We start from the raw sequence: 12,089 nt of genomic DNA on the forward strand, positions 1-12,089 counted from the left end.
CTGTAGTTTCCTGATGTTTTTTCCAATGCATATATATTTCTTTTATAAATCAAGGAAAAATGTATCTATAAATGACCATTGTCAATTTGGATATCATTAGAATGTAATCAATTCTATCTTCCTAAGTGTTATACTAATTTATTAAAGTAATTCATGTAATAACATTACTTAGTAAAAGCACTTCTAAAGTTAAAACAAAATTCTTGCACACAGCAACATAATATGTAAATTTCACTGCAGCAAGATGATCTGGAGATGAACTCTGCAAAGTCTGATAACAATTATCAACATGGGTAAAAAAAAATGACTTTCTAAAGCCAGGTTAAAATATTATTATGGGAGCAAGGTAGTTTATTAAGTCAAGGATAATTTACATATGCAAGAACATTATGATAACTTAATCACACCCATGAAATATATTTTCCTTTTCTTCTTTAGTTTTGTAATGATTCTGTCATTACTACAAGCACCACCTGAGGTTATGCTGGAGCTATTGGCATAAAGAATCTTATTACCAAAAAGCCCGTTGATTGGCACCATAAGAGAGAGAAGAGCCTGAAAGGGAAAATTTCTTTCCAGACCTAAATGACACAAGCACAGAGGTTCATGACCACGTTATATAATTAAGCCTATCAAGTATAAAAATCTGCTATCAGTAGCTTTGTCTCCTCAGTGCCAACCTCTTAGAGTCACTATGGCAACTCCCCAGGATATCTCCCTGTAATCTTTAGGGTGGAGTTTTTAAATTGAGGTTAGGCAATGTCTGGAATAAACTCTTTGATAGTTGACTTCAAAGTCAACGGGAGCCAGAATGGGATGTGTTTTGCCTTCAGCTCAGAGGTGACCTCTAGCAGGGAAACATGGAGAACTATCAATCTTGTGAAGTGAGGTGAGGTGAAAAACCACATCAGAGAAAATATGAGCTGAAACAGAAGGAAGGAGTAATTACCAAAGATATCAGATTAGCAGCTCATAAATATGAAGCTCAGAATGTTTTTAAGATATTTTGCTTAGGTGCCCAGTTATTGACATAATGCATAAACTAAGCAATCTAGGAGAGGAGGGGATCCTTTAAGTAATAAAAAGCACATAACTGCTAATAAATACATATAGTTCATCCCAGATGACAATTTGACTATCAACTGGTACATAAATAATACTGTCTGCTTCTTTAAAGTGGAAAAAGAGCAGTGATGCTTGCAACAATTTTATCCACTACATTTGCAAAATAATTTTCAAAACATCCCCATAAGAAAATATTATCCTTCTCATTTCACAGATGGGTAAACTGACACTGGGTGGTTAAGTGATTTTTCCATGGTGAAACAGAGTCAATGAACCAGTTGGAGTCTGTTCTGAAATTTCAACATTTTATTCTTATTTTTCCACAAAGGCTGCTGGGTCATATCACTACTTGTTTAAATGTGATTTAGACAACAATGAAAGGAAAAAAAAAAAGTACTCTTTTAAAAATGAAACTTTGAATTCATACCTAGCTGAACTATGTCCTCATAAATTTCAATTATAACATTAAAATCAAATAAGGGAAGATATCAATGTTAACTGCCCTTAAATATCTTATCCTATTTAGAACTTACATTTGATAATTATTTCTGTCTTTCCTTATTGGCCTATAGAAGAAACTAAAATTTGTTAGGGTGTTCTACATTCCAGGGACTCTGCAGACACTAGCACACCTAGACTTTGTCCTTCCAGGTAGGCGATTAGGACAGCTTCCCTCCATCTTCTCCCCACATGGATTCTGACTTCAGTTCCCTGGGACCTTGCAGCCTAAACTCCCTGCAGTCAAATAAATTAGTTTTTCCCAATAAAGAGCAAACTCATATGGAGAATTTACTAATCCTGAATACCCTTACAATATATAGTTTCCAAAATCTTCTTCTCAAAGCTTTGAACTGCCTTTTATTTCTGGTTTTAACCTGGAGACAGCATCAAGTTAGCTTCTACTTTTCTCTTTTAACTCCTCCTGGCTCAAAGTTGACAGGTTGTCATTTAATTCAATCTCAGAGAGTCTTTCTAAAGACATTACTAATTTTTCCAATTAGAAAAATTAGTAAGTTACAAAGTTAAGGATTCATCCTCAATGTATTTTGATGTATCATCAAAAAAGTATTTTGGGGGCCCTACTACATGCCTTGCCTTGTATGAATCAACATCTGAAAGATGCAAAGAGGAAGAGAAACTTGCTAAGGAGCTTCTGCAAAATAATCAAAAACTAGGATAGAGTATGATGGCAAGGGAGAAGGCAGTCTAGGTGTAGTATAGTACTCATCTTGTTTACCATCAACAAGAATTTCTAAAATTCATTGAACATATCATTGAGGCTAATTTTATTTTATTTGGAGGTTCTTAGTCTTTTAATTTAAAAAAAAATTTTTAGTTTTTTAACATCTTTATTGGAGTATAATTGCTTAACAATGGTGTGTTGGTTTCTGCTTTATAACAAAGTGAATCAGCTGTACATATACATATATCCCCATATCTCCTCCCTCTTGTGTCTCCCTCCCACCCTCCATATCCCACCCCTCTAGGTGGTCACAAAGCACTGAGCTGATCTCCCTGTGCTATGTGGCTGCCTCCCACTAGCTATCTATTTTACATTTGGTAGTGTATATATGTCCATGCCACTCTTTCACTTCTTCCCAGCTTAAACTTCCCCGTCCCCATGTCCTCAAGTCCATTCTCTATGTCTGTGTCTTTATATCTGTCCTGCCTCTAGGTTTTTCAGAACCTTTTTTTTTTTTTTTTAATTCCATATATATGTGTTAGCATATGGTATTTGTTTTTCTCTTTCTGACTTACTTCATTCTGTATGACAGACTCTAGGTCCATCCACCTCACTATAACTCAATTTTGTTTCTTTTTATGGCTAAGTAATATTCCATTGTATATATGTGCCATATCTTCTTTATCCATTCATCTGTTGATGGACACTTAGGTTGCTTCCATGTCCTGGCTATTGTAAATAGAGCTGCAATGAACATTGTGGTGCATGACTCTTTTTGAATGATGGTTTTCTGAGGGTACATGCAGAGTAGTGGGATTGCTGGGTCATATGGTAGTTCTCTTTTTAGTTTTTTAAGGAACCTCCATACTGTTCTCCATAGTGGCTGTATCAATTTACATTCCCACCAACAGTGCAAGAGGGTTCCTTTTTCTCCACACCCTCTCCAGAATTTACTGTTTCTAGATTTTTTTGATGATGGCCATTCTGACTGGTGTGAGGTGATGCCTCACTGTAGTTCTGATTTGCATTTCTCTAATGATTAGTGATGCTGAGCATCCTTTCATGTGTTTGTTGGCCATCTGTATATCTTCTTTGGAGAAATGTCTATTTAGGTCTTCTGCCCATTTTTGGATTGGGTGGCTTGTTTTTTTTGATATTGAGCTGCATGAGCTGCTTACAAATTTTGGAGATTAATCCTTTGTCAGTTGCTTCATTTGCAAATATTTTATCCCATTCTGAGGGTTGTCTTTTCATCTTGTTTATGGTTTCCTTTCCTGTGTAAAAGCTTTTAAGTTTCATTAGGTCTCATTTGTTTATTTTTGGTTTTATTTCCACTTGTCTAGGAGGTGGATCAAAAAGGATCTTGCTGTGATTTATGTTACAGAGTGTTCTTCCTATGTTCTCCTCTAAGAGTTTTCTAGTGTCTGGCCTTACATTTTGGTCTTTAATCCATTTTGAGTTTATTTTTGTGTATGGTGTTAGGGAGTGTTCTAATTTCATTCTTTTACATGTAGCTGTCCAGTTTTCCCAGCACCACTTATTGAAGAGGCTGTCTTTTCTCCATTGTATATTCTTGCCTGCTTTATCAAAAATAAGGTGACCATATGTGCATGGGTTTATCTCTGGGCTTTCTATCCTGTTCCATTGATCTATATTTCTGTTTTTCTGCCAGTACCATACTTTCTTGATTACTGTAGCTTTGTAGTATACTCTGAAGTCTGGAAGCCTGATTCCTCCGGCTCCTTTTTTCGTTCTCAAGATTGCTTTGGCTATTCGGGATCTTTTGTGTTTCCATACAAACTGTGAAATTTTTTGTTCTTGTTCTGTGAAAAATGCCATTGGTAGCTTGACAGGGATTGCATTGAATCTGTAGGTTGCTTTGGGTAGTATAGTCATTTTCACAATGTTGATTCTTCCAATCCAAGAACGTGGTATACCTCTCCCTCTGTTTGTATCATCTTTAGTTTCTTTCATCAGTGTCTTATAGTTTTCTGCATACAGGTCTTTTGTCCTCTTAGGTAGGTTTATTCCTAGGTATTTTATTCTTTTTGTTGCAATTTTAAAAAGATCCTTCTTCTAGCTAAGCTTACCACCATCCCTGGTTTCAGAGGAGTCATTTGTTTTCAAACAAGTTTATGATGAGACTTAAAGGAAACACAACTTCCAATTTGGAACTGTAGAAGCTGGCTATTTTTCCAGGCAACCTATGGCCATCATTTTCCTCCTCCTTTCCTTGTATTTATTTCTTTTTATTTTTTGCATAAATATCAATCCCCCTTACTTGTTTCTAAGCTAATTAAGGGTCAGGTAACTAGGGCATCTTACTTACCTTAGAATCATCTACATAGCTTAACATTCTGTACTGTGATTAGAGCACTAGGCACTCACTGTACAAAATGAAAGCATCCCTTGGAGCAATTGCCGGCATTTGTAGGGGAATTTGTGACAATAGGATGATTACAGTAACTCAAGTCTGCTACATTTGTTCATGGTCAAAATGGAGGAGCAGAAGGAGAGACTAATTCCTCAATGAGAAAAAAAAATATGGAAAAATTAAATAATATAAGCCTTATCAGTATCATGTCTTAAAACATTTTTTGTAAAGTTCTGCTTAAAAATCTTAAGAGCTGTACATAAGATATAACAGATGGTGATGTAGAACAGACATATCGAATACCATTGTCAGCTCCCAAAATGGGACACAAAAAGACAGACTGTGATAAATTTATGCTCCACAAGGGGAAAAAAAACATAGAAAACACTAACTTGTTTTGAATATTAAGTATAATAATATATACTATATACCAAATATAATACTGAAGCCCTCTTAGGTAGATAGACCTCTGAGATGGAAAATATTTTATCTTCCATTCCTGCTCCAATTTCCCTTGCATCAACATCCATTTTAATAGTGCCCTTCTGTGTTATCTCCTCCCTCAACCATCACTAAGCCAGCAGTAAATAAATGAAAAATACAGCAAATCTTCACTGAGTATTCACAATATGCTAGGCACTATTCGAAGTGCATTTCCATTATCAATGATTTAATCTTCATGCCAACCTTGTCATCATCTCAATCTTGAAGACAGGGAACTGATAAACATTCAACGATGTGCCCAGAGTCACATGACTAGAAAGTGTGGCAGCCAGGTACTCAACTTTTGCCCTCAGTCTTCAAACCTCACATGTGTAACCATAGAGTCACTTTGAAAATAAAGTGAGCTTAATTCTGACTCAGTGGCTGTTATAAAAGAAACATATAGTTTGGAGTCAAACATTTCTAAGATGTATTTAGACCATTTATATCTATTTTTAAATAAGCGAAGGAATATTTGAAATTCAAGTAAAAACAGTGATATGCTAGAGCCAACTGACACCAGTTCAACTGGTGAGAGAGTCAACTGACTGCAGGTCTTCTCCCTTTATGCTCAGTGATGACATAACTTGGTAGCTTGAAACTGACCACACTCGGAATATTTTCACCATGGTAACTGGCTTACAACGCAAGTCAATGTTTTCCTACAGACCCAGTGGTTAAACGTTTACAGAACACCACTGAAAAAGCCACTCTCAATGCTTTTTGAGGGGGCTGTTACATACATTTTTAGCATAAAGTTGTTTTGTTGTTGTTCTTATTGTTTTTTTCTGAAAAAACAATAAACTCTCTCCAATGCAGTATACTTCTGCTTTTGAAATTATTTTTCTTCTTATTGTCTCTTCTTTGTTTCCTTTCCTTTTTCCTCATATCACTTTCCAACAGTCTTTTCCCCCTCCCCCCCCCCACCATTCTCCCAATAAAATAAGCTCCCTTTTTCTCTGCTCCTGGACAGTAATCTTGAACTGCTAGGTTTTTTAAATTTTTTTTAATTTTTATTTTATATTGGAGTATAGTTGATTTACAATGTTGTGTTAATTTCAGGTGTACAGCGAAGTGATTTAGTTATACATATACATACATCTATTCTTTTTCAGATTCTTTTCCCATACAGGTTATTACAGAGAACTGAGTAGAGTTCCCTGCACTATGTAGTTAAGTCTCTGTTGATTATCTATTTTATATATAGTAGTGTGTATATGTTAATCCCAACCTCCTAATTTATCCCTCCCCCCATTGAACTGCTAGTTTTTCTTAGGCTGCTGAGTTTACTCCTCTCTAACTAGCATCATTGGTTGAAAACCATTTAGGTCACTTTCAGTAATTATATATAAATAATTTGCTAATTTACTGCTGTGAAAGACACTTTAATGAAGAATGATTGGTCAATATTTTGAAAAGATAGCTCTCCTGACCCTGCCTTTAAATAGTTGCCATTATTTCTTCAATGTTTCCACCTGTCATACACTTAGGAAAAGATTGGTTCAAACTTTGCTTTGTCTAGATTAGCAATTACCAAGTTCAAAATCAAGTGAACTGAAACTTGACTCCTGTTGACCTCAGTTAAGAGTTGTCTTTCCCTCACACATTTCTTGCATGCCTTCCTGTCTGACCACCAAGAACCTAGCACATTGTCACACAGAACACAAAGAGACAAATCCTAAGATTATGACCACCTCAACCTTGGTGGCAGGCCGTGATGTGCCATTAGCATAGAGAAGCAATAAGCATAACAGTGAAGAGAGATATTTGCAGCCAGCAGTATTGTTGAAAGAGAGCAGGCAGGTGAAGATGCATGCTTGAACACTGATCCCAAAGCATGGCCCTGCTGCCATAAATGGTTTTATTCAAGCCTTGCTATCTTCTGAACGGATGATGAGTGAAAGCAACGGCTTTCTCCATCTCTTTTCCTGTGCTAAAGATTAAATGTGGGCCACAACAGTGGATCAGTGCACACTGTGCATGAGTGCTTACTTACTAAGAGCAATAATCACCTGAGATATATCTAGACAGACAGGCAGAGGTTGAGGCTCTGCACATCTGAGAGGGAGTTAACAGTTAGTGATTTTTTCAGGGTAAATGATCAAATTTTGTGGGTTATTTGACAGGAACTGAGGACCTCATTATTTTTCCTTCCTGAAAATGAGCAAAACTTTCTCAAAGGAAGAACCAGATTTAAAAACAATGAATGGAAACAAGTAAGAACAAGATGTGAAGAGAATTTAAGATGCAGTTTTTCAATAAAAAAGTGTAAACTCCTCATGACATAAAATATGCCACATATTTTGAGCCTTCCTTTTGGAATATATTTATACATAGCAGAAACTGTCAACTCAGTCTACAAAATTATTTAATTCAACAGAGGTATTGGCACCTGTATCAAATGGCATACATAATGTTTTGCTCTGTTTTAAATATTTTTGTGTTTGCTCAAGAACCCTATTATAAATGTAAAATACTGGTCTCATGTTAAGGTTCTCTTATTTTGGTTATAAAAACCCAAATGCCAGATAGATTAGTAGATACAAAATAGGTTAAAGGTTCTTAAATATAAACCTCAACAAGAAATGAGAGAAATAGGTAACTCATTTTTAAATGAAATACAAAGATAGTCTATTATTATTTAGGGTTTTCCCTTCTACTATTCTCAGCTTTGTGCTTCTCTCTCTCTCTCTCTCTCTCTCTCTCATCTGTTCTATCATCTGGTTCGGGGCATTTACACAAAGAACCTGCATTTTAGAAAGTTCAAGATCATTCTTGTTGCTTAAATTAAAGTCTAAAAATATATCTAAATGCTCACACAGCATGCTATTACTTCCACTAAATTACTGAAGGCATTCTAAACAAATAACCTTCTAATGTGAAAGTTGTGGCTCAGTAGTTGTATGGACTGAAACACACATTTCATACTAAAGCCTATTGGTTTGAAAAGCACAAATGTCAATAATGGAGGCTTATAATTCTCAAGAGAACTACAATGCATGCTCTATCATGTGAGAAGGGAAATTAGAGGAAAAATTAAGACTGATAACTAAGTGCAAAATATTTCCACTTTTGGAATGTCCCTCTGTTCTTTCAAACACTTAAAATTCTCCAGTCATTTTTTCCTTTTATTCCAACTTTTAGGTTTGTCTGAAAAACTTTAAGTATTCTGTTTTCCTAGGCTACCACATACAATTTATTTTTCTTTGATTCTACTCCATCCTCTCAGATTCAGCTCGCCTTATAGAGTATAACACCTGCTATCCACCTTCTGTGCCACCCCTCTGCCCAGCCACTATAGAACATGGCCATCAGTTTGGTGCTGCTTGCCAGTTTCCATAGAGACAGGAAGTACTTTGGAGACCTGTGTTCCACTGCAACTGCCAGACCAATGCAGGGAAGAAACAAAGCTGGCGGGCTGTGGGTCTTGCAAGGCCAGGAAAGGTTGGAAGGAATTTTTCATCCTGATACCAAAGTGTAACAATGCCAAATTGGAAGCTTCAGCAGTTACAATCCTGTAGACTAGATCCTGTGTTCACTATGGCCATTGTAAGTGACCCATTCTGCTCCCAACTCCTGGAGCAGAAACTCTTGGGTACCCAAAGGCCGGTCCTAGTCCTTTGTTGGCTTCTGGTACATGACAAAAGGCTCTTTCAGATTTACAGTGGCTCCTACAGCTCCTGACCAAAGAATCATAATTCTCCTGTAGAAATTTCACCTCTCTTTCTCTTTTCCAGAATATGATAACATTTTCCTGGACACACATAGCAGACTAGGGAATTTATGAGATAACGACCGGATTATTCCCAAGTGACCTACACAGTAACTGTAAGTAGGTGATCCAGTTAACTACATAATATTATATCAAGACTACTCACCATTTGCTGTGTTTATGATAGTATTTATAATTAGATTTATTTCTTGATTATCAGGATCAGGGCTGGCCCTACAGAAATTTGCAATACAGGTGAAATGTAACATTTCATATGTGCCTTCCTTTGCATTTCAAAAATGTTTTTGTGTGATTGTATACCTCAGCCTTTTGTATTATAAATATTCCCAGCACATTCTTTCTACATAAAGTAGGTTTCTCTAATTTCTTCCATTAATTTTATATTGCTAAGCCATAACACAAAATGTGTTTTCTCTACATTACAAAATTCTAAGCTGCAGAGAATATTTATAAAATCCTGGGAAACATTGTTTTATGGCTGCTTTATGTTCTTTCTTAGTGATTATATTGCTTTATCATGTTTTAAAACATTATCTGATTAAGAAAATATTCCCAACATTTTTTTAACCTGTATCTGTACAAATTCAGTTCTTTATATTCTTACCTTGTTTTTCTGCTTATTACCCTGCCAAAATGCATAATAAACAAAAGTTGTTTACATGCCATGGACCTAGTGAACTAGATTAAATATAAACCTACCTAGCTTTACGGCCAAAATAGATTTTTATTTTAAAAAATTAAAATATATTTTGTTTTCATTAATTTATCTATATTTAATTCATTCCCTAACATGTTTTTTTTTCTCAAAAATTCAAACAATAATTTCTTGAATGAGCACATACAATTTTTCAAGGAAAAAGTGAATTCGATGAATTGCTCATGTTTATATTCACAAGGATTCTTTTCTTCCTATACAAATAAGATCTTCAAGTTTGTGATGTGGAAGAATAAAAAGCAAAGGAAATAATTTTAAAATGAAAAGGAAACTCTATGTCCTGCAAGGCAATATAAACAAATAATAGTGTTTTAAATTATTTCTATAATGTCGAAATAGGCTTACATGGTAATTATGATGTGTGCATTAAGTCATTTTATCTTTCCAGAATGCTGTTTTCCGGGTGAATGAGCAAGACCTAGAACTGACTAGCTTTACTTGCTAACTGATAAACATTTGAGAGGCAGCCTTCCAGAGAAAAGAAATTTATGACCACAATCACAGTCTGGTTCACAGTGAAGCTCAATCACGTAACTAAATTCTAAACTGAGATGTCAACCTGGAGGAAATATTCTGGAAAGGAACACACAGATGGCAGGACTCTTCTGAAGACAGGGTGAGGAATATAGTGCTGAGCATACAATAATCAATCTTCTGGAGACAAAAAAAAAAAAAAAAATGGACTGAGTGTGACATAGCTGTTTAAAATTGAAATCCCTGGGAAAAATTTCAGTCTGATACTAAAAATGGGGAAATTAATGCATATGTTCTTGTTTTATTCAGTAGGTCTTAGAAGGTTGATATATTTTAAAAAAGCAAAAATATTGAATTATAGTACAACTTAAAATATTTTATAATCTCAAGGAAAATTAAAATTCCTAGTAACATTTCTAGGAACAAGTTAAATGGAATAAAAAGTTAGAAAATAAAGTATCATTAAATCTTAATTTCAAATATACAACTGTTTCAAATATACAAATATAACTAGCAAAATAAGGTAAAGATAGTAAGAAAAGTTATAAATTGAGAAACATTAAGACTTCAGTCTGGTTTTCATGCTAGTTTTCCTTAATTCAAATGAAAAAAATATATATCAACTCTTAATTGTTGCTTAATATATTGTTGCTAGTTAATGATTTGACATATGCAGTAGATATATTTTGGTAACATCCTTCTTTTGGATTGTAACACATCTATGCATACAATGCATGCATAAAATTATACTGACCATTTCAAGTTGCCTATATATTAATATTCTTTTCATGTATTATTCTCTGCAGAAAATTTAAATAATTGCATTGGTGTACTGAATAGAGATATTCATATAAAAGAGTGACACAGATGTCTGTTTGGATTATAACTCTTTGGATTATGGGATGTAATAAGGAATTTTGAGATGACATTGATGTAAGATACAGGTAAGAAAAAATGTGATATCAAACACATGTCATTTAATCATGTATAATCAGTTCACGTTAGGCATATGAACTATAAATATTGTTAAACAGAAAAAAACACAGGCCCAAAATGTCATCACTTGTGCTGAAGCCCAGGATACCAAACCTAGATTTAATACCTAACTTAACTGCAGTTTTGATCTTCAGAAATGTAGCCTTAATCAACCAGTTTGAAATTTTCCAGTCAGCACCAATGAGGTAATCTGTCACGTTGGCCTCTCCATCCTGCCACTTCCCAAAAGAAGAAGAGGTGATCTGCAGGTTAAAAATCATGCAGTTGCCCTTGTCCCCAAAAGAAGATGGCCTAGCCTAAGAATAATCCTTTCATTAGTTTTGCTAATAGCTTTCTTGCCCCACCCTTCTTCCTATAAAAACTTTCTATTTTGTACTACCCCCTTAGAGTGTCATTCTTATTGATAGATGAGATGCTGCCCCATTCATGAATTGCCTAATAAAGCCAGTGAGATCTTCAAATTTACTCAAACATCGTTTACTAACATTATAAACATACACAATATTAATGCTTTCTGAAACCTATCTTTCCATTTGTAATGGATTTTGCCTATGAAAGATACTTCCATGACATTAATTTATTCAACAAATATATGTTTTGTGCCTAGAATGTGCTTCACATGGTAGCTGCTGGGGATACAACTGTGAACAAGGTAGAAATGATGTAAAGTTCTATCTTTAGGGCTTGCAGCCTAAAAATAGGCAGGAGAACAAGAAAACACAAACACATAAAGGGAAAAAGGTGTTGCTATTTCAGCTGAAAACCAAATAGGGAGAAAAAATCAGGCATTTAAAAAGTGATAGAGGATAAGAATGTTTGAGAGGGAACCAGTATTTCAAAAAGTAAATTAACTGATGTAAAGGTCCTGAGCCAGAGGCAGGAAAAAGGTTGGCTACTGAAGGAGCTGGGAAATGAAACAAACAAACAAACAAACAAACAAAAATCAGTGAGTTTGGAGCATGAGGAGAAACAGATGAGATAACCCAAGATGAGGTAGAAAAGAAGGTTAAGGCAAATCATGCAGGGTTTTTTATAATAAGGAGCTGACATCTATTCTACATGCAAT

At 35.0% G+C, this 12,089-nt stretch overlaps 1 protein-coding gene across 7 annotated transcripts in view; it reads right to left on the reverse strand.

Moving 5' to 3' along the window:
- CADM2 (cell adhesion molecule 2) overlaps positions 1-12,089 on the reverse strand; it is a 1,061,913-nt gene that overhangs the window by 240,988 nt on the left and 808,836 nt on the right. The gene's annotated exons all lie outside the window — the stretch shown is intronic.

This window comes from Grampus griseus, assembly GCF_964374135.1.
Source record: "Grampus griseus genome assembly, chromosome: 5".
Taxonomy (NCBI): Eukaryota; Metazoa; Chordata; class Mammalia; order Artiodactyla; family Delphinidae; genus Grampus; species Grampus griseus.